At 45.5% G+C, this 23079-nt stretch overlaps 1 protein-coding gene across 7 annotated transcripts in view; it reads left to right on the top strand.

Moving 5' to 3' along the window:
- ARVCF (ARVCF delta catenin family member) overlaps positions 1-23079 on the top strand; it is a 317630-nt gene that overhangs the window by 20838 nt on the left and 273713 nt on the right. For all 7 annotated transcript variants that reach the window (XM_087705749.1, XM_087705751.1, XM_087705748.1 and 4 more), the window contains exon 2: positions 16778-16828. The gene's annotated coding sequence lies outside the window, so the exon portion shown is untranslated. The remainder of the gene's footprint in view (positions 1-16777; positions 16829-23079) is intronic.

The following is a 23079-nucleotide window of genomic DNA, read 5'->3' as shown; positions in this document are numbered from 1 at the left end:
GTCCGACAGTGAGAAAGTTAGGGAGGAACATGGGCCAGTCCTGGGGGCTGAGGAAAGCTCAGATGAGGGCTCTGCATTGGAGGAAGAGAGGGAGCTACACAGCAGTGAAGCAGAAGAACAGCTGGAGCCTGTTCCCAGTGTGCGCATGCGCAGAGCTGTCAGAAGACAAGAACAACCAAGAAAGCAGGGTTGACTTAAGAGTAAAGCCACAACTTGGAGGTGATTGGCCCCTCCCAAAACAAAAGAGGAGCGAATGGGGAGGGGGCTTTTGCAGGAAACAATTCGTTCCTTTGGTCGGTTCAAGAGTAGAAAGTTCTGTTTGTGACTATAAGAGCCTCTGTGCCAAGTTTTGCCTTGCCCTGCGTTTGGACACTAGTTATCTGGCAGCTCTCCAAGCGAGATAAGGTGTGTGTGGATAAACATTCTTCTGACATACTGTTTGCTAAGCCTGGCTGACTGTGAATGAAAGGAATTCACAATCGTGTAAATAAAAGAGGTTTTGCAGGAACCGAGACTTTGGTTGTCAAAGGAATGAAGGGTAAAGTTTTCTCCTCTCAAGTTGCGATCTTCATTAAAACAATGAGCCAAGAAAATCCCCCTTTTCAAGAAATGCCTACAAATGCTAGGAAATTCTAACACACCTTGGTCTCAAAAATAACCCTGAACATTAGTAGTGAAAACAGAAAATGTGCCCATTATAGGTTTATTTCTTGGGTGTACATGAGGATTTCCCCCCATCTGCAGCTCTCTCTTAATTGCAGGGTACCTTTGATGGGGTCAGCACTTCCATCGCAACATCTTTAATCAGTAAATTGTTAGGAAGAGCCGCCGTCGGCCCCCTCGCCATGAATCCTCCCTCTGCCCCTTGGTAACTTACCTCCGGCTTTTAATTGAGGGGAAACGAAAACGGCTTTAAACAGGATCCCCGCAGGTCAAAATCTGTTCGTAGTGATACCAGGAGAAGGAACGGTTGAGGACGCGCATTGTTCTTCTGGTTGGACAAGGAAACCAGGAAGCCCTCAAGCTGTCTTAAGTAGCCCTTTATCTAAGGGGGAAATTGCACAATTGCACAGCCAGATTGGGGAAAAAATTGTGCCAGTGTCTCCCAGAGGTTTTCCCAACCCCGTGGTTGGTTGTAGATGTGATTGTATTCCCAAAGCATTCTCATTCTCTCTCTCTCTTTCTCCCCTTCCCTCCCTCTCTCCCCCTTTTGTCTATCCATCCATCCATCATCATCTCTCCCTCCTGTCTATGTCTATCTTTCTATCATTCATCTCTCTGTTATTCATCTGTCCACTCATCCATCCACCCTCTCTCTCTGCTATCTCTATCTGTCTTTATCCTTCTGTCATCCAGCTCTCTGTTGTCTGTCTGTCTGTCTCTGTCTGTTTGTCTATGTACCTAACTACACTGCTATCTATCATGTATCTCATCTCATCCCCCCCCCCTCTCCCCAGATAATAAGCCCAATCAGGCTTTTGAGCACATGCGCTAAAATAAGCCCTCCCCCAAACAAGCCCTCCCTGAAAATATTGCGATACAGCAGCAGCCATGAGGTGACCATGCTCGCCACCTCCTGCACCTCAAAAATAAATAGACCTCCCCAAAAATAAGGCCAACCGCTTATTTCGGGGGTCAAAAGAAAATAAAACCCTGTCACACACAGAGACACACATCTATCCATCGTATGTATGTATGTATGTATGTATGTATGTATGTATGTATGTATGTATGTGTGTGTGTGTGTGTGTATATATATATATATATATATATATATATATATATATATATATATATATATATATAAATCTGTCTATATAAAATCTGTCTATATAAAATCTGTCTATCCATCCATCCATCATATATAATCTGTATGTATGTCTATCTATCTCTCTCTCATCTATCCATCATATATATCTCTCTCATCTGTCTGTCTGTCTGTCTGTTTGTCTGTCTCTATCTCATCCATCATATCTCTCTCTCGTCTGTTTGTCTATCTGTCCATCTATCCATCCATCCATCCATCACATATATATATCTCATCTGTCTGTCTGTCTGTCTATCTATCTATCTATCTATCTATCTATCTATCTATCTATCTATCTATCTAATCTATCCATCATTCTCTCTTTTGTCTGTCTGTCTCTCTTTCAGTCTGTCCGTCCATCCATCCATCCATCCATCCATCCATCCATCCATCCATCCATCCATCCATCCATCCATCCATCCATCCATCCATCCATCCATCCATCCATCCATCCATCCATCCATCCATCCATCCATCCATCCATCCATCCATCCATCCATCCATCCATCTTATCTATCTATCTATCTATCTATCTATCTATCTATCTATCTATCTATCTATCATCCATCCCTCTTCAAGACAAGTCAGCTGCCTTGTGACCCACTACTTTATTCCTTATGGGGAAAATGTGTTTGTTATTCATTGTTTTTTGGTACCCATCCCGCCTGCTGCAACCAATTAACAATGAGTTAATTGTACCTGTATTTATATAGGTTCTGATGACAGGTGCTTAAGCACCTCTTTCTTCAGGTGAACCAACTTGGGCTGTTGTTCTATGGTGTCTTAAAAAAAAAGGGGGTAGAAAATTAATTTTCCCAAATGGCCACATAAGAAACAAAGACGGTTGCAGAGTGTAGGCTGAACATAATTCTTTGCTCAATATTCCTTTCAGTAATAGCTTCAGTAAATAAATAAATAGGGATGTGGTGGCTCAATGGCTAAGACGCTGAGTTTGTCAATCAGAAAGGTCGGCAGTTCGAATCCCTAGTGCCGTGTAACAGAGTGACCTCCCGTTACTTGTCCCGGCTTCCAAAAGATCAAAAGCATGTAAAAATGCAAGTAGAAAAATAGGAACCACCTTTTTTTAATGTGAACTGACACTTTTGAAGGCTAACACTAACTCAGCATCGCTTGTAAACACCTCTTCTCCAGTACATTTATGTGAAGGTCGCTAGACTTGCACAGACGTGAATTAAAATAATAAAAATAAGCTGATCTCGTACTGACAGGAGAATGAAGAGGCTAAAACATTTGAAGAACGGTTGCAGGAACTAGTTTAATGAAAAGAAGGACTAGGGGAGACATGATAGCAGTGTTCCAATATCTCAGGGGTTGCCACAAAGAAGAGGGAGTCAAGCTGTTCTCCAAAGCACCTGAGGGTAGAAGAAGAAGCAATGGATGGCAACTAATCAAGGAGAGAAGCAACTTAGGAGAAATTTCCTAACAGTTAGAACAAATAACCAGTGGGACAATGTGCCTCCAGAAGTTGTGAATGCTCCAACACTGGAAGTTTTTAAGAAGATGTTGGATAACCATTTTTCTGTAGTAGTGTAGGGTTTCCTGCCTAAGCAGGGGGTTGGACTAGAAGACCTCCAAGGTCCCTTCCAAATCTGTTGTTCTATTCCAAGAGGGAAGGAAAAAAAGGAGGAAGGAAGGAGATAATGAGAGTAGGGTCTCAGGGAAGTAGTAGTGGTGAGTTTCAATTTATTTTACTACCGGTTCGCTTATGTGACGCTTCTGCACATGCAAAGAAGTGGGTGGGCGGAGCCTCCCACCACCGCCACCACTACCGGTTCACCCGATCCGGGTCGAACCGGCAGAAACCCACCTCTGGCCTTAGCACTTGGCCACCACAGGTGCCCCCCACATGAGTGACGTTGAGCAGGCCACACCCACCATGGCTAGGCCCACCCCTGGCCACACCCTCTGGCCCTCCAAAGTCAAGTTTGACACCCCTGCTTTAGTTTCACAAATATCCAGGTCTGATCTAAAAGAAACATCCCATCGGGAAAAATAAAGTTCGCTGTTTTTTTCTGCCACAAGGCAACAATTGTTGATAAAATTATCCAAAGGAAGTCATTGCTAACCAGAAAAGGTTAATGGAACCTTTTCTTGGCTGAATTCTTATGTGTTGGAGCAAATTGAAATTTACTGTGCAAACAGTTATGATTTCTGAACATTACCGCGTGTGTGTGTGTGTGTGTGTCCGCGTGCACTTTGCACAAAGAATATTTTAAAGCACTGAGCATGGTAGGTCAGCCTTTTTTTCCTTTTTAAACCATTTTCCCCAGAAAAGCTTTTTCTTGATGTTAGGAACTTAAAGGGTCAGCGCTGGCTCTCAAACGTTTGAGAAAATGCTCTAATGGCATGCGCTTGCCGTTTTTAGCACCTGTCGCTGCGTTTTATTTTCTGGTTATTTTTTTTAAAATACAATTGGACCCATTTTTGCTCCAAAGGTGTTTCGAAGCCTTAAAATCATCTGGCAAATTTTTTTGACTCTAAAAGCTAATTAAGAGTTTTCTTAAAAAAAACAACAACCCACCAGCAAGGAAATTACATATTCCTTGTTGTTGTATTTCAATGCCCCTTTTTTATAGGATTACTAGTCGGTTGGATACCCGTGCTTCACTATGTATCTATGTGATTGGGCTTGAAAAATTGACAATTAAAATTTGAACATTACTGAGTAGTTATGATTGGCCTCTCCTATCCCCTTCTCTCCCTCAGGCTTGTCCCTCAGAAGCCTCTCCTCTCCTATTCCCCTTCTTTCCCTCAGGCTGCCCCACAAAAGCCTCTCCTCTCCTATTCCCTTTCTTTCCCTCAGGCTTGCCCCACAGAAGCCTCTCCTCTCCTATCCCCTTCTCTCCCTCAGGCTTGCCCCACAGAAGCTTCTCCTCTCCTATTCCCCTTCTTTCCCTCAGACTGGTCCCACAGAAGCCTCTCCTCTCCTATTCCCCTTCTTTCACTCAGGCTTGCCCCACAGAAGCCTCTCCTCTCCCATTCCCCTTCTCTCCCTCAGGCTTGCCCCACAGAAGCCTCTCCTCTCCCATTCCCCTTCTCTCCCTCAGGCTTGCCCCACAGAAGCTTCTCCTCTCCTATTCCTCTTCACTCCCTCAGGCTGCCCCACAGAAGCCTCTCCTCTCCCATTCCCCTTCTCTCCCTCAGGCTTGCCCCACAGAAGCTTCTCCTCTCCTATTCCTCTTCACTCCCTCAGGCTGCCCCACAGAAGCCTCTCCTCTCCTATTCCCCTTTTTTCCTCAGGCTTGTCCCACAGAAGCCTCTCCTCTCCTATTCCCCTTCTTTCCCTCAGGCTTGCCCCACAGAAGCCTCTCCTCTCCTATTCCCCTTTTTTCCTCAGGCTTGTCCCACAGAAGCCTCTCCTCTCTATTCCCCTTCTTTCCCTCAGGCTGGTCCCACAGAAGCCTGTCCTTTCCTATTCCCCTTCGCTCCCTCAGGCTGGCCCCATTGATCCTTATCCCAGCCCATAGGCTGGATGAGTCATACGCTGGCCAGGCCCACATGGCTGTTGGAACAGAGTTCTTTTCAGGTGGGGAAGGGGAGTAGAACGTCTTAACTCCTTAACATCAGACCATCATACTCTGATGGTCATTTCAAAAAATCCTTTTAAGCAAGCACCTAGAAACTAAGAGGAACATAGGTGCCATATTTCAAATTTGTACGCTTTACGGTTGTGAAGATTTCGTGATGATGTGTGAGTGGTATGTTGCTTTTATATATATAGAAGATATCTGTGAGGGTCTTCACAAATTTTATTCATAGATTGTAAGAATGGATGGGCAGGAACCTTAGTAGAAATATGAGACTTGGATGGTTTCTGTGAAGTCTTTCTTTGGTATTAAATTGATTACCTTTCAAAGTTTTTTTTCAAAAAAAATTCTTACAACACTGAAGCTTTAAATCCTTCTGGCCGTAAAGCTCTAATAAATATTGAAGCTTCTAAAATGGCGCAGTAGAGTTCAGTAATGGTTCGTACTGAACTCACAATATGATGCCAGCATTACGATATCTTGTTCATTGATTAACCTGTTTATTTATTAGATTTTCATCCTGCCTTTATTATTTTTGTAAATAACTCAATGTGGAGAATCTACACAATGCTCCTTTCTCAGGCTATTTTCCCCCTCAATGACAACCCTGTGGGGTAGGCTGGACTGAGAGAAATGGACTGGCCAAAGTCACCTAGCTGACTTTCATGGCTAAGGCAGGACTAGAATTCACCATCCCCTGGAGATTGCCCCAAAGTCACCCAGTTAACTTTCTTGATTAAGGCAGAACTAGAACTCACCATCTCCTAGTGATTGGCCCAAAGTCACCCAACTGGCTTTCTTGATTAAGGCAGGACTAGAATTCACCATCCCCTGGTGATGGCCCAAAGTTACCCAATTGGCTTTCTTGGCTAAGGCAGGATTATAACTCACCATCTCCGGGATTCTAGGGCAGCACCTTCACCCCAAAACCAAACTGGCTGTCAGGCTTCCAAGTAACGCCCCTAACAAAAAAAGACTCGGAGGCTAGAAGTTCCTCAAAGTTCCATTTTATTAGAGATGTCATATTGGCACATCTGGAAAAAACCCGAACCTGAAAGTTTCCAGGTTTTCCCCACCCAAAAGAAAGTTTATGCCCCTGCCAGAGCACTCACATGTCCATCACATGGTCCAATCACGCACCAAAACTGGAGATGCCTCCCAGTCACGCCCCTCCAGGTGCAGGTCAAGATGTCCGTGGCTCTCTGAGAAAGGAATGTTATTTTGACTGTATTTCTCTCATACTCCGTATAATACCCCTCCCAGTTTCCCACAGCATTAAATGTGGCTGGCCGGAAGGCCCAATGCGAAAGACTGATTCCAGGCCTGACGCTGGCTCACTGATTCGCATCTTGCCAGCAGGATGAAGAATTAGAGGGGAATCCAGAAAATAGTGTCCATTATGGAGCACCTGTTTCAAAGAAGGAGGACCCGAGTATATGCGATCTTTTAACGCACAGCGTTCACACATTCCTGTGTTGCTCCCGACCATGAAACTTCGGAGCAGGGGGGAAACCACGTGCTAATTTCCACGAAGCAGAAGCTGCCGCCTTGGAGCGGTTTCCTTTCAAAATATTTTCACATAGCTCTGAAGGTATAATTACGGCGTTCGTTCTGTTCCCAACGTAATTGCTGCAGTCTGAACAGTTCCCCTCCCCTCTTGAGTAATAAGACTGAGGTGGGGGGGGGAGGGAGAGCAAGAGCGCAGAGTTGCCAGACGAAGAACTTGGGAGTAAGGCCACAGGTTGCCCCTCCCAGAGGAAATAAAAGAGGAGTGGAGTTTGCAGGAGGCCATTTGTTTGCTTAATTGGTTCGTGACTCTCCGAGGCTCCTTGCCAAGTTTTGCAGATCTCGGCCTGGCAGCTCTCCAAGCCAGATAAGGTCTGTGACTGTAAATCCTCCCTGGAAAGACTTTGCTGGATGTGAATAAGCAGAATTCACAGTAAATTATTAATAAAAGGTTTTTTTTGTCAGGGCGAGGAGTTTGCTTCACCTCGGTCAGAACAAAGGATGCCCAGGATGAAATGGATCCGTAAGAACGTTTTGAGCTTCCTTAAGGCAGCGGGAGCTATAAAGCTCTTCCAAAGAGGGGAGAGAGCAACCAATGATCTCCTGGGCAATGATCCTCTGACGTTACCCCTCTGGAGTGCTATCCTATCTTTCACTGTGCAATTGGCAAACCAGACACAGGTGAAGTTAAAGCACCAGGCTAGCAACCAGGAGAGATAGCTAGTTTTGCCTTAGGCATGAAAGGGTGACGTTGGGCCAGTCACCAGGAGACAATGAGTTCTAGGCTGCCTTAAACTTGAAAACCAGCTGGGTGAAGACAGCCTCTCTCTAACAGTTCCCAGAGTATATTGTAGAGACAGATAGTTGAGTGTTTCATCCGGCAAGAGTCTGTCTATAGATTTGAAACAATAAAGAACTACACTTGGCGAAAAAAAATCAACCATGTGTCTTTCTTGGTTTGGGGGCCCCGACAAAATTTTTTTATCACCACGCAGACATCTTATTAAATCTGTATGTGTCGGGGAAGAGAATCCTAGTTACGCGACTATGTCTGTAAGAACTGCAGTGCACACAGTTAGGAGCCAGGAAACGGGAGGAGAGAATGCAACTTGGCAACTCTGTTGGCTCTCGTTCCCCAATCAGTAGTTCATCAGCAATTCCTCCTGTCGCGGGAGACGGTTGGAGCGATGCTTCTTGAGTCCGGGAGAGAGAGAGAAAAGCCCAGGCGCGCACCGCTCTTCTCCAAAATGTGTGAAGCCCAAAAGACATTCCGTGTCTGAAGAACCGAGAGGAGAAAAAATGGCTATGGCTTCAGAGTTAGACGCCTCGTAAAAACAGGGTTGAGTGTCCCTCCTGTGCTGGAAAGCAGCATAAGTAGAATTTATAGTCTTCCAAGAGATTGGAAAGTCCTCAATTTCTACTCGCTTCTGATTTTGACGGCGGTTGGTGCGTTGCACTAAGTCCAAATCTTGCCGAGCGTGTGGTGTGAACTCAGCACACTGAGGTTTGCAAGTAGTCCTCGATTTACGACAACCGAGACCCAAATTTCTGTTGCTAAGAGAGACAGACATCATGTGAAATCTGCCCCCATTTTACGACCTTCCTTGCCATGGTTGGTAAGTGAATCACTGCAGTTATTCAGTTAGGTGAATCTGGCTTCCCCACCGACTTTGCTGCAGGTTGCAAGGTGGTTGCAAAAGGACCTTGGGACTCTGCATCCGTCCTAAGTACATGCCAGTTGCCAAGCTTCTGAATTTTGGCCACGTGACTGTGAGGACGCTGCAGCAGTCGTAAGTGTGAAAAATGGTCATGTCACCATTTTTCAGTGCCATGGTACCTTCAATAGCAATAGCAATAGCAGTTAGACTTATATACCGCTTCATAGGGCTTCCAGCCCTCTCTAAGCGGTTTACAGAGTCAGCATATTGCCCCCAACAATCTGGGTCCTCATTTCACCCACCTCGGAAGGATGGAAGGCTGACTCAACCTTAAGCCGGTGAGATTTGAACCGCTGAACTGCAGATAACAGTTAGCTGAAGTGGCCTGCAGTACTGCACCCTAATCACTGCGCCACTTCGGCTCTCAAACGGTCACCAAATGAATTGTTTATAAGTCGAGGACTAGCTGAATATAGGAAATTCTTGAGTTGACTCTGCGTCCGAGGTTTGGGTATGAATCCAGAATTCCACAAGGTTTTTTTTTACTCCAGGGCTGACTCACCTCCAGGGAGTTTCTTTGTGGTTTTTCCCTGCCTTCCAAGTTGTGTTCTCTCTGCTTTGGCCTCATGTTTTGAACGCAATCAATAATTCAAGTGGAGGTCGGCAAACAAAGGCCCGTTTTTAGAAGGGCTCAGCAATGCTTGGTGCTCCTGCCTGGTTGACACAGGGAGGAGAGATGATCAGAAAAAAAGGAAATTACAATGTTTGCAAATTGAGCAGGGAGGCAGCAGTCAAAACAGAGAAATAGTAGAACTTATCCCGTCAGAACGTACAAAGCAAAGGCGTTGCAGCGAAGACGGTGGCTGGAAACGAGACCCTACGAGAGGGTTGCGTGTGCTTCAGCACACTGATGTTCAGGCGAGCAGTGTGTATTGGCACCTGGACCAGGGGTCGGCAACCTTAAACGCTCAAAGAGCCACAAAAGTCCTAACCGGAAGCCCCCCGTTCATTTCTGAAACCATCCGGAAGTCTGGTTCCCCCACCTTAGAGTCTCCTCCTAGCACGGTGTCCTTTTTCCTCTACCTGTCCTAACCCAAAGCCCTATCAATTGTGGATCCAACCGGTGGCAGGGAGCTGCAGCAGAGGGCTGAAAGAGCCACATGCGTCTCCCACATGCACCCCACTCTCATGCATGTGCGGCAGAGACCTGAAAATCAGCTGGCTGGTGGGAGGCCCCCACACATGCGTGGTGGAGCTGAGCTGGGGCGATGGCTTGCATGCCACAGATTCGCCATTGCGGTAATTGAGGAAAGGTGGTCCTTTAAGTAACAGGGAGGGAGCCACCACAGATAAGGCCCTTCTTCTTGGTACCATCAGATGGATGTGAAGTTTCCAAAAGATGGCCTAATTAATTTACGAGCCTTGAGACAAAGTTCAAAAGAAATCCATCCATTTATTAGGATCAACATTTTGGCATGGGAGCCGAAACTGATTCCCGCTTAATGGCATCTGAACTTTACACCTGTATCCCCTCCCTTCTGTCTGTGTCATAAATCACATCCACCAACAAGGTGCTGCAGCAGGCTTTGAATGTGGGCATTTCACACACTAGCTGTAGAAATATGAGACCTGACTCTGGCCAAAGGTATGCATGGCATTCTTCCTTTTCTCTCTTTCTTATGTCAACTTGATAACAGTCATAGAAACGTGTTACAAGTTGGACCTTCTTAAGCAAGGAGACCCATAACATCCCTGCCTCCCCACTGTGGTGGGTTGGATGGATGTAACTGGGAAAAGGCAGTCCTTCAAATAACTAGGCCTCAGGCCATAGAGTTGCTTGCTCTATTCACTCTGAGAAGCGGTGTCTGCTACATATGGTCTATTGCCATTGGTTCTTATACAGGTAGTCCTCGACTTATAGTGACCCCCCCCCAGGCACTGTGACCGTTACAGTAGTGGGTTTCGGCTCGCATTGCAACTGGTATGCTGCAACGAGAGCTGGGCGTGCACCATGGGCTTGTGCGCTGAGCCCGCATGTGCACCCACCGCTTGCGACGCTCCAGCTGCTCTGCGGAGCATTGTGCAGGTGCCGTATGCTGCACATGCGGACCCAGATCACCTGTTTCCTTCAAATACAGGTAAGGAACGAGGGTGGGCGGGCAGCCCTACAAAGCATCATTCCGGTACTGTAGCTGCTCCTTTCGGCAGGCACCGGTACGCGCATACCGGGACGTACCTCCTGCAACCCAACACTGGACCGTTATAAATATGAGTTGGTTGCCGAGCTTCCAAATTTTGATCCCGCCACCCTGGGGGATGCTGCAAAGCTCATCATTAGAAAAAGTAGTCCCAAGTGGCCTTGTGGCTTTGAATGGCCACTAAATGAATTGCTGTAAGTCGAGGACTACCTCCCTCTCCCTTGCTCCTATCTTCCTTAGAACCCGAGGACAATTGTGGATGGGAAAATGTGGTATTTTCTAGATCCGTGATGGCGAACCTAGTGCTCTCTGTGGGCACGCGAGCTGTCGCCCCAGCTCAGCTCCAACACACATGTGCACACACCTCCCTCTAGCTAGCTGATTTTCAGGTCTCTGCCACGCATGCGGGAGACATGCACACATGCACGGGGGTCGGACATGCATGCACGGGGGGAGTGTGGGGTGGGAGAGCTGAATCCTCCCCCCCCAATGGCCCATTTTTGGTCCCGGGAGGCTTCAGGGAGGCCCACTAGGGGGGCATGACATGTGGGAGGGTGTCACAGGTGCATTGCATTATAGGTTTGGGCCCACATGTGCATGCTATCGACCCACGAGGACAGAAAGTTTAGCCATCACTGTTGTAGATAGCAAGCGTCGTGGTGAAGTGAGAATTCAGGAACAAAAGCTCCGTAGCCCGATTTTCCCGTTGTTCTCTTGTCAGACTGTAAACAGGCTCGTTGGACATTAAACAAAAATATCTGTCATAAACCAGGCGTCCTCCTGTTTGTGGAAAACAGCAGTGGAAGGAGGAAGGAAGGAAGTCTCGGTGGATGTTGACAGAAGGAAGTTTCTGGGCTACTCTAATTAGATCCTGTTCCTTAAGTCTCCACGTTGGACCTCCGTCCCAGTTTTCGTGGGATAATCAACTCTTCTAGGGATTTGCACAGTCGGAGGGCTTCACTTGTCAAAACTGAGCTGAAACGCAGCATCCTTTCCTCTTAGCAGAAACGAGACAATGGCAGGCCTGAAAAAACCCTTCATGTCTATCAGCTGCATGGTTGCCTCATTGGTTATCCCATTTGCTCTGACTTTTTATCCACGTTGGTTTGCCAGTTGCAAGAAAACTACAAATCTTGGATAAGTTGTCAAGCTATTGTCTGCCCGTCTATCCATCCATCCTTAACTTATCTCTCGATCCATGTCTGCCCATATATTCATCCATCTAATCATCCATCCATCTTTATATTATAGCCGAACCATTTCTGTGCCATCCATCCATCCATCCATCCATCCATCCATCCATCCATCCATCCATCCGTCTATATATACATTTATCTAACCATCCAACCATCTTTATATATCCAATCCATTTCTGTGTTATCCATCCATCCATCCATCTATCCATCCATCTGTCTATATATACATTTATCTAACCATCCAACCATCTTTATATAGCCAATCAATTTCTGTGTTATCCATCCATCCATCCCTAACTTACCTATACATCCATCTCTGTCTATATATACATTTATCTAACCATCCAACCATCTTTATATAGCCAATCCATTTCTTTGTTATCCATCTATCCATCCTTCCCTAACTTATCTATCCATCTATGTCTATCAGTTTTCATCCATCTAACCATCCATCCATCATCCATCCATCGTTATATCTTTATGTAGCCCATCTATTTCTGTGTTATCCATCCATCCCTACCTTATCTATCTATCCATCTGTCTATCTATATATTCATCCATCCATCCTTCCTTCCATCCATTCATCCATCTTTATATAGCCCATCCATTTCTGTCTTATTTATTCATCTATCTATCCACCCCTAAGTTATCTATCCATCCATGTCTGTCTATATATTCATCTCTCTAAACATCCATCCATCCTTCCAGCTATTCACCTACCTACCTCTCTACATCATCCATCCATCCACCCACCCAACCTACCTAACTATCTTACCCCAATCCCATCTCTCTCCCTCTCTCTCCATCCCTCCCTCCCTCCCTCACTAATCATACCATCTAGGCTTCAGTAGAAAACCTGAAGACTGGGTGGTGGTATTCAGCAAGTTCTGACCAGTTCTGGAGAACTGGTAGCAGAAATTTTGAGTAGTTCAGAGAATCCGTAAATACCACCTCTGACTGGCCCCGCCCCATCTATTCTCTGCCTCCCGAGACCCAGCTGATCGGGAGGGAATGGAGATTTTGCAGTATCCTTCACCTGGTGTGGAGTGGGAATGGGGATTTTACAGTATCCTTCCCCTGGAGTGGGGAGGGAATGGAGATTTTGCAGTGTCCTTTACCTGGAGTGGGGTGGGAATGGGGATTTTGCAGTATCCTTCACCTGGAGTGGGGAGGGAATGGAGATTTTGCAGTATCCTTCCCCTGGAGTGGGGTGGGAATGGAGATTTTACAGTATCCTTCCCCTGGAGTGGGGAGGGAATGGAAATTTTGCAGTATCCTTCACCTGGAGTGGGGTGGGAATGGGGATTTTACAGTATCCTTCCCCTGGAATGGGAAGGGAATGGAGATTTTGCAGTATCCTTCCCCTGGAGTGGGGAGGGAAGGGAGATTTTGCAGTATCCTCCTCCTGAAGTGGGGTGGGAATGGAGATTTTACAGTATCCTTCACCTGGAGTGGGGAGGGAATGGAGATTATCTTTCCCCTGCCATGGCCACCATTCCACACCCACCAAACCATGCCCACAGAACCAGTAGTAAAAAAAATTGAATCCCACCATTGCTGAAGACCCACCTACTGCTGAGTCCATGGACCATCACCATGAGTGAGTGAGTGAGTGGGGTGGCCATCCAACATTTTTAAAATAGAAAAGAAAGGCAGCTTTGGTGCATTGCTCTCAGAGAACAAATGAACCACCGGAAAAAAAATCTCAGCTATCCCATATTCTCGTAGGGCAGCCTTCTCCTCTGAGCACCCAACAGAGAGGGCTTCGCTTCAGCCCTTAAAAACAAGCACGATCGAAACTTTTGAAATGATTGGAAGAAACGTCCATCTGGGTTCAGTTCCAAGTGCGGAGAAGGACACTGGAAACATGGTGGCTGATTAGAAAAGATAGTTTAATGGTGGACAGGACCACATGGTTTGAGGTCCTGGGCAAAAAAAGGGAAGGGATGCTGAGTGTGCCTGGGTTTTATGCCCTCTGTTGGCCTCTTGAATTTGAGCTTGTGTTCTGATTGGTTGTCATACTCCCATGGGGCCATGCAGGGGTTACTTTGTAGGTTGTCTTTTGAGTCCCAGGCTTGGTTGACTCTTGTTGGGTAATGATGTAATGAAAGGGCTTTGGGCAATTCCTGTGATGGCTCTGCCTGAAGGAGTTATGTAGAAGAGACTGGCTCAGACCTTAAATGTCCCATTGACAAAGGTGGCGGAAGCTGAGTTTTTGCCTCCCTTGTAGGTGGATCTATTCTGCCATTATAATATTTCCTAAAATATTTCATTTTTCTAGGAGAAGGGTGAGTGCTAACTTCTTACGAAACCATGTTCCAAAACCTGCTCAGATGCCCCGTAGACATTGGCTACGGTGGACAAGGAAGTAAACAGGCCTTTAGTGTCCGGAGACCCACGAAACGAAGACATGAGCCGGCTCATTTCGGGGGACCGTAGATTTGTTTTGCTCTCTAGCTGCTAAATGAGAGTTGATTTGGTCCAGAGCCAAATAATATATGGAAGCAATTTCATGCCTCATGAATTATAGAAGAGAATGTGCGCGACGTGGTCGTTTGCAACACAGCTATCCTGGTTGTCTCCCACCCACTCTTTTCCCAAGATGGTTTAATCCTCGTCTGTCAAGAAGGCATTCTGAGCCCCCCCCTCCCAAAAGCCTCCATACCCATTCTGGCAAAAATGGAAGGAATTCCAAATATGAAAAAAAAAAACCTTCCCCCTTCCATTTGAGTTGATCTGACTCTGCCTCCTTCTTTTTTTATCACTTTGCAGAATCCCAGAGGAAAGGAGAAAAAATGCTTTGATCTTAACCCTCCATGGGTCATCCTTGCATGTAGAAAACATACCTTTTCCTCCCCTGAACTTGGAGCCACCGAAAAGTGTGTCTTTGCAGTGCATTTTAACATTCCTCCCCTTGCAAATTGCATTTTTTGTTAGTCCTTTTTTAAAAACACACAGACACAACAGAAAGAAACTCAACCCAGACCAGCTGTGTTTTACGGGGTGTGTGTGTGTAAAAAAAGAGACAAAGATGGAACACTTTTGATTTTCTTTGTTTACTCTGAGAGCCATTTTTCACTAGTGAATTTTTGTGCCTCCGAGGCAAACAATTTGAGGAATGCCAAGGGCCAGACAAAGACCAAGGCTAATTTGCATGTTTTCCTTGCACGTCATTAACTAAATCTACAGGCTCTTTTAATAAGCTTAGCAAAAATGCAGGTTGGGAGACCCCCGGACGGTTTTGCAAAGCTAGCAATAGTCGCTGGGTTAAATCTGTTTGGATAGGAAGTGCGGCACAATGCAGATTAAACCGTTCATTTTACGAGTAAATTTATTTAGTTACTTAGTCAAACATGTACGAGATAACAGGTATAAGTATAAACATCGGCATAAACACGGGAAATGGGTGCGAATAAATGGGGACAGTCGGACAGGGACGGTAGGCACGCTGGTGCGCTTATGCACACCCCCTTTACGGACCTCTTAGGAATGGGGTGAGGTCCACGGTCAGTGGTGGGTTTCAAAAAAAATTTGAACCTACTCTGTGGGTGTGGCCTCCTTTGTGGGAGTGGCTTGCCGACCATCTGACCTGGTGGGAGTGGCTTGCTGGCCATGTGTTCTCTCTCTCTCTCTCTCTCTCTCTCTCTCTCTCTCTCTCTCTCTCTCTCTCTCTCTCTCTCTCTCTCTCTCTCTCTCTCCTTCCTTTTGTCTCTCTGTCCCTTTTTCCTTTTTTTTCTTTCATCTTTCTCACTCTTCCTTCCTTCCTTCCTTCCTTCCTTCCTTCCTTCCTTCCTTCTTTCTCTTTCTCTTTCTCTTTCTCTTTCTCTCTCTTTGTGAGTCTGTCTGTCTGTATCTGTGTGTGTGTGTGTCAGTGCTGGGTTTCAAAAAAAATTTGGAACCTCTTCCGTAGGTGTGGCCTGCTTTCCGGGTCCACTGGTGGAACCTCTTCTAACCGGTTCGGTAGATTTGACGAACCGGTTCTACTGAATAGGTGCGAACTGGTAGGAACCCACCTCTGTCCACGGTAGACAGTTTAAGGTTAAAGTTACGGGGGTTTGAGGATGTAACAACTGAATTGGGTAGAGCATTCCAGGCGTTGACCACTTTGTGGCTGAAGTCGTATTTTCTGCAATCAAGTTTGGAACCATTTACCTTGAGTTTGCATCTATTGTTTGCCCGCGTATTGTGGTTGAAACTGAAGTAGTTGTTGACAGGTAGGATGTTGTAGCAGACAATTTTGTGTACTATGCTTAAGTCAGACCGTAGGCGTCGTAATTCAAGGTTCTCCAAGCCCAACATTTTGAGCCTGGTGGCATAAGGTATTCTGTTGTGAGCAGAGGAGTGGCCAAAATGCCCATCCTGGCCAGGCCCACCATGACCCCCACCCCCAGCCATTCTTCCCACCCACCCCCTCCCAGGTCAAACATAACCTTGATTCAGCCCTTAATGAAATTGAGTTTGACACCCCTGACTTCTAAAATCAGTGCCTGGACTTTAGTGTTGCACAGTGAAGGCTGACTTGGATGGCATTGATTTAACCCATTGATTTAATCAGAGTCCTTTTGAGATGAGCTGATTGGGTCAATACCCCCCTTTCCCCCCAGTATTTCTACAGAAGATTAATTCACTCTTATTCACCCGCTGAAGCATATTGTTGAAACGTTCTTTGTGTGAAAAACTGTAAAATGGAATGCCTTATTTGGCTTCAGTGCCTACAACCGAGAGGCGGACATTTACATACACACACAAATCCATACATACAGAGAAAGAGAGAGAGAGAGAGACGTAGCTGGATGTGTGAACATCATGTTGCCCTCTTAATTCTTTGCTTCTGGCTAACGACGCCTGTAATCTGTTTTTGCAGAACTCTTCGTGGTATCACATGGAGCCCGTCTGGGATTAGAAAGTGGATAAGGTAAGAAGAGCGAATGTCTTGCATTTATGAAACTCGTTGAGAGAAAGAATCTGGCTTGGGGAAGTCTGTGCTATCTCTGTACTAGCAGGAGTTGCAGCATTGTGGGGTTGTTGTTTTTTCCTTGTTCAAGTTCAAAGCCTTTATTGTCATTGCACATCATGTATACAACGAAATTGGTTTAGCCTCTACTGGTGTAGTTCATACAAGAATACAAGACAACATGAACCATATACAGATAATCCTTATACAAGTAGTTAGGGGGGAAAAAACTAGTCATACATTTCCATAAGTACATCATATTCTGTGCAACTTGTTGTGGCTTGCTAGTGGCCAGTGGAGTTGGCAGCAGATTCAGACAGTGAGGAGGTTGGGGAGGAACATGGGCCAGTCCTGGAGTCTGAGGAAGGCTCTGATGAGGGCTTTGTGTCGGAGGCAGAGAGGGGGTCAGGGCCATATGCCAGTTATCAGCTGCCTTCAGAGTCGGAGATCAGTGAGGCAGACGAACAGCTGGAGCCTGTTCCCAGTGTGCGCATGCACAGTTGCCAGATGAAGGGAGCAGCTAAAGAACAAGGGTCGACTTGGGAGTAAGACCACAGGTGGATGGTGAATGGCCCCTCCCATAGGGAATAAAAGAGGAGACAAAGGGGAGTGGAGTTTGCAGGAGACAACTACTTTGCTTTATTGGTTCGTGACTTTCCGAGACTCCTTGCCAAATTCTGCAGATATCGGCCTGGCAGCTCTCCAAGCCAGATAAGGTCTGTGACTGTAAATCCTCCCTCGAAAGACTTGGCTGGATGTGAATGAGCAGAATTCACAGTCAATTAATAAAAGGGTTTTTGTCAGGACAAGGACTCAAAGTCCAAATTGATGGATTCATTATGATCTGCTAGTTTATTTAGTGTTAAACTTGATAAGAGTTTTGGCTTTCAGTGCATGGGACAGCATGTTTCGTGGGTTTCTGCTTTATTCAATTGCACAAATCTAGAAAATAGGTGGACTAAATAACTGGGATTAATGTTGTGTGAATGCATCGCGTTTTTGAGCATCGAACAGTGTCTGTACTGATTTAAAAATGTTACATCCTACTGGCTTCCACTGACATTTGACAGCTTGTAACATTTAAATTTAATCAATAGCAGACCCAATAACATAACAACAAATACAAGGTCGCACAAACAGAAAACGATGGTGCTATTCATTTCATTCCTGATGGAAGACTCGTTGAAATGCATTTTGTGTTTGTCTAGCTTATTTTCCTCCTATTTATTTATGCATTTATATCAATTATTTATCTTCCATCTTTGGGGATAATGCTCCGGCTTACGATCGATTCCAACCAATTGTAAATAATAATAGAATAAATATTTTAATGGGTGGATAGATGGGAGGGAGGGAGAAGGAAGGAAGACAGAAAAAGAAAGGAAGGAAGGAAGGAAAGAAGGACGAAGGAAGGAAGGAAAGAAGGAAAGAAAGAAAGAGAAAGGAAGAAAAAAGGATAGAAGGAAGGAAGGAAAGAAAGAAAGAAAGGGAAAAAAGAAAAAGACAGACAGACAGACAGACTTTGGCTCTGGAAGTAAAGTTTGTGGGATGGGAAACAGATAAGCCCAGCTAAGCTTTTGTTTTGGTGCTTATCCATTATTCTTTTTCTATATTTAGTTAGCTTGATTTTATTTTAACCATGGTGTACTTGCGGATTTTCCCCTATTTTGAATTAGAGGGCATTTTTCAATAATATTGAAAAGTGTTCAATATTCTCTAATAGTGATAATGCAAAATCTATGATACGTTGTTGAACAGAAAAAAGCTCATTCGCTCCACCCCTTTGTTCATCCCTGTTGATATATACAACTCATTAGAGTTTGACCACATAGTGTTCAGCCAAGGACCTTCCATAAGTAGGTAAGATTGTAGTTTTGAGGGTAGCAATTCTTTGTTTCCAGCATACCTGCAAATCAAAATAGATTTCAGTATTTGTAGCTATGCAAATGCTCTTCCTTCTCTTGAGGGAACATGGGATCAGCGTGATCTTGTTTAATTCTTGTTTCTTTATTTAGAATTCTTGAATACCTGCATTAATGGCTTATACAATTGCTGAAACGTTTTGAGGTCAGAGCTCTCAAAGTCTCCATTTCTATCCTTGCTTTTGCTTAAAATAGCAAACAGCCGCAGCCTCTGAAAATGAACCCATTTGCTGCTGAGTTCTAGTCTCACCTGATGCACAGAGACAGGTGTGTGATTGTCCTAGTCATTCCCCCAGCCCCAAGAAGGGGATGAGGGCAAACCACTTCCAAAATCTTGCCAAGAAAAATATAGGAGATTTGCCAGGTAGTTGCCAAGAGTCAAAACTGATTTCAAAGGCGGAAGGGAGAGAGGGAGGAAGGGGGGAGGGAGGAAAACGGAGGGAGAGAGGAAGGGGGAAAGGAGGGAAGGAAAGAAAAAGAAAGAAAAAAGAAAGGAAAGAGAGAAAGAGAAGGAAGGAAGGAAGAAAAAGAAAGAGAGAGAGAGAGTAGGAAGTAGTGAGGGAGACAGGGTGGGAGGGAGGGAAGGAGGAAGGAAAGAATGAAAGGTAAGAGAGAAAGGAAAGGAAAGAAGGAAGAAAGAAGGGGAGAGTGGGAACAGGGAGAGAGGGTGGGAGGAAAGGAGGAAAGAAGGAATGGAGGGAGGAATGAATTTGGAGGCTGCTTCAGAACTGCCAGATAGATCCTGGATAAAACCCCTCATCTCTGACTGGCATTTTGCACCTAGGGACTTAAACCCAGAGCTCCGCCAGGAATGACAGCCCCGCGGTTTTCTTTGGCACATCCATAAAATGGAGTCCCAGCACCCCTGGACCTCACTAAACCCGTCCAACAAGGGCTGGCCAGCCATCCTTCAGCCAGGCGAGATGAAAAAGTGGTTCTCCTGGTCTCCTGTGACAAAACCCACCAGGAGAACTAAATCAGGTGGATTGCCTCTGTGGTCATTACTTTTAGCCTGTTCTTCGTCTTGCCAGCATTTATGGCTCCAGGATGCTGAGGGGGAGGAGCTAAACCTTGTTGGAGACGATCCATGTTAAGTGGCAGTGATGGGTTGTGAAACATGATTCACAGGGCAGGTTGCGGCTCTGGAGCTTTTAAGCTTGGGAGGCTTCCAAGATTCCATGGTAGCGTTTGAGGGTCTCCTTGTCTTCGTGAATCGTTTTCTTTGTGACTTACCTGATTTCTTACCTGCAGTCTTTTTTTTTTTTTTGCATTTTCTTACCTTATTCGTGCTGGTTTTCCTCCCTTGTGTCATGCCCCCTCTGCTTTATTTTCCTTTCCACAAGCGATACGGTTAACAAATGATAACCACTATCCCATTGCAGTTCTGTGGCTCCTTATTATGCTGTTTTTATTAAGTTTTATCTTTTAATATATTATCCCCTATATTGTATTGTCCACATATCTTTTATATGTGTGTATATGGAATGGGAATAGGAGAAGAATGAGAGAAGCAGAAGCAAAGGAAGGAGAATATAATAGAATAAAATAGGATTCAGAATAGAAGGAGGAGGAGAAGAATGGGAAAAGTAGAAGCAGAGATGAAGGAAAGAGAATAGAATAGAATAGGAATGAGAAGAGGAGGAGGAGGAGGAGGAGGAGGAGGAGGAGGAGGAGGAGGAGGAGGAAAAGAATGAGAGAAGTAGAAGCAGAGCAGAAAGAACAGAACAGAAGATAGACTAGAATGGAATAGAATAGAAAATGATGGACTAGAACATGAATGGAATAAATAGAATAGAAATAGGAATAGGAATATAAGGTAGAGAATGGGAGAAGTAGAATCAGAGAAGAGAAGAGAGAATGAAATGGAATAGAATAGAAAATGAATGGGATTAAATAAATAGAATAGGAATAAGAAGAGGAGAGGAGGAGGAGGAAGAGGAAAAGAATGGGAGAAGTAGCAGAGAAGAAAGAAGAGAAGAGAAATGAGAAGAGAAGAAGAATGGGAGATGTAGAAGCAGAGAAAAAAGAAAGGAGAATAGAGTGGTATAGAATAGAATAGCCTCCTCTTCCTCCAGCTCGGAGGCTTCTTGGCATAAGCCTACATTAAACTACCAATTAACACAGCCAGAGAAGGGAACAGAACAACTAAGAATATTTTGTAGGCGCTATTAACTTTTTAGTTGATTGCGATTTCTGAGCCATTCCCCTTTTTGGGATCGTAAGAAAGAACTAGTGGGGGGGGGGGGGAGAAACCACCTACCTTAACCAATCCCCCTCCCCAAATCCCCAAATGGGATCACCCTGGAGTAAGCTGCTCCCCAGGACTACTCCTTAGAACTGAACCTTAAGTACAAGCTGGCAAACCAGGGTCAGGATGAAAGGTTAGAGCCTTCATCGACTCTGGATCTATTTTCAGCTCTTTTTCTTCTGGCCTCGATCTGTTTTTCTGACCTCGCTCGCAAGAGGTGGACTCTCTCTAGATTTTGGGACCTGAACTTTGACTGTTTATCTTCTGGAACTGTGACTTATTTTTTAATATGAGCCTGGCTTTCATCCTTCACTAACTCCTACCCTACACAGATTCAGATGAAATTCTTCTACCTGTAGCAGGTCCATGTATTTTGGAGATGTCTTATCAAACGCCAGACTGGTAGGTTTTGGGGTTTGATCTAATGGCAGCTTCTCAGGAAGACAGCAGAGGTGGGTTCCTCCCTGTACAGTCCGGTACACCAGATGAGGTTGTGAAAATCTGGCGTACCGGACTGGACTGGTAGTGATGGCAGCCTGGCCATGCCCCTTTACCAGAAAGTAATAGCCGAGGAAGGAAGAGGAACGGAGGCCTCAGCTGTTGAAAGAAGCACCCGTGCTTCATTTTCTTTGAGAGCCACCTTGCTTGCCATGGGGAAAAATCAGGGGGAGAGAGGGAGGAGAGAGCTGAGCTTCTGCTAGGGACAGCCTTCTCCTCCCTCTCTCCCCCTGATTTCTGGTTGTGCTCACGGAGGAAGGAGGCAGGGATGCTGGCCAGCACTCGCTTCCCTTACCACTCGCCACTGCCACTCCTGCCCCCTCCCTGCCGGCTGCAGCCCCGGCTGCCTTGCTTAGCTGTGTGGCTGTGTGGGAAAGCGGTGAGGGGGCGGAGCACCAGTCAGCATCCTGCCTCCCTTTTCTGAGAGCCGCGGCAGCGGGGAAACACGATGATCTGTCCCATCCAACCCCCCTTATGCACACGCCTCGCACCTCGGCAAGCGGTGTGTGTGTGTGTGTGTGTGTGTGTAAGGGGGGCTGGATGAGACAGATCAGCTTGGAGGCTAGCCACGCCCATAGAACTGGTAGTAAAAAATTTGAAACCCATCCCTGGAAGCCAGAGACACTACAGGTAGTCCTCAATGACCATATTGAGCCCAAAATGTACATTGCTGAGAAATTTGTTCCATGAGTTTTGTCCCAAGGACTACACAAATGAAAGCTGTGGTGAGGCAGTCCAGGGGTGAGACTAGATGCTCCCTAAGATCCCTTCCTACCAAGGGGCCTTTTGTGATGAATGTTTTCCGATGCCACGAAAATCCGGTCGTAAAAATGCATTGTTTATCTTTTTTTTCTGTTGAAGCCAACCGCCTGACATCCCATAATTATAGGCTAATTAGGCAATTTCTTATTTTTTTCTGTCTGTGGCTGACAGTTTGGGGCAAGTACTGATGTGTGTGCGCGCGTGTGCGTGTGTGTGTCTGCGCGCATGCCTTAGTGTGTGTGTTTTGCAGTGTGAAATAATTTTGGATAATGAATTGTTTATGAGAGAAGCATTAATGGTAAACTCCTATGTCGCAATCATTTTATTACTTTCCTTGCTTTATTGTTTGGCCAGACAAAATCGCCTCTCCAATCTCTTTAAGTATCTCAGCCGGTCCGCGATGAAAAACTCAGATTATCAGAGTTGGAAGGGACCTTTGTAGGTCATCTAGTCCAACCCTACCCCCTTGCCCAAGCGGGAGACCCTAAATCATTTCAGAAAGATGGCAGTCCAGTCTCTTCTTGAAAGCTTCCAGGGATGAAGCTCCCACAACTTCCGAAGGCAACTTCTGTTCCATGGGTTGGTTGTTCTCACTGTCAGGAAATGTCTCCTTAGTTCTAGGTTGCTTCTCTGTCCTTGATTCGTTTCCATCCTTTGTTTCTCATCTTGCTTTTAGATGCTTTGGAAAATAAGATTAGATTAACAGAGTTAGAAGGGACCTTGTAGGTCATCTAGTCCAACCCCCCTGCCCAAGCAGGAGACCCTACACCATTTCTGACAAA

This window comes from Thamnophis sirtalis, unplaced genomic scaffold (assembly GCF_051295495.1).
Source record: "Thamnophis sirtalis isolate CommonGarterSnake01/CBP01778 unplaced genomic scaffold, rThaSir2_p1.2 scaffold_2, whole genome shotgun sequence".
Lineage (NCBI taxonomy): Eukaryota > Metazoa > Chordata > Lepidosauria > Squamata > Natricidae > Thamnophis > Thamnophis sirtalis.
The sequence above is the reverse complement of the archived record's forward strand: the minus strand, read 5'-3'. Positions and strand labels throughout refer to the sequence as shown.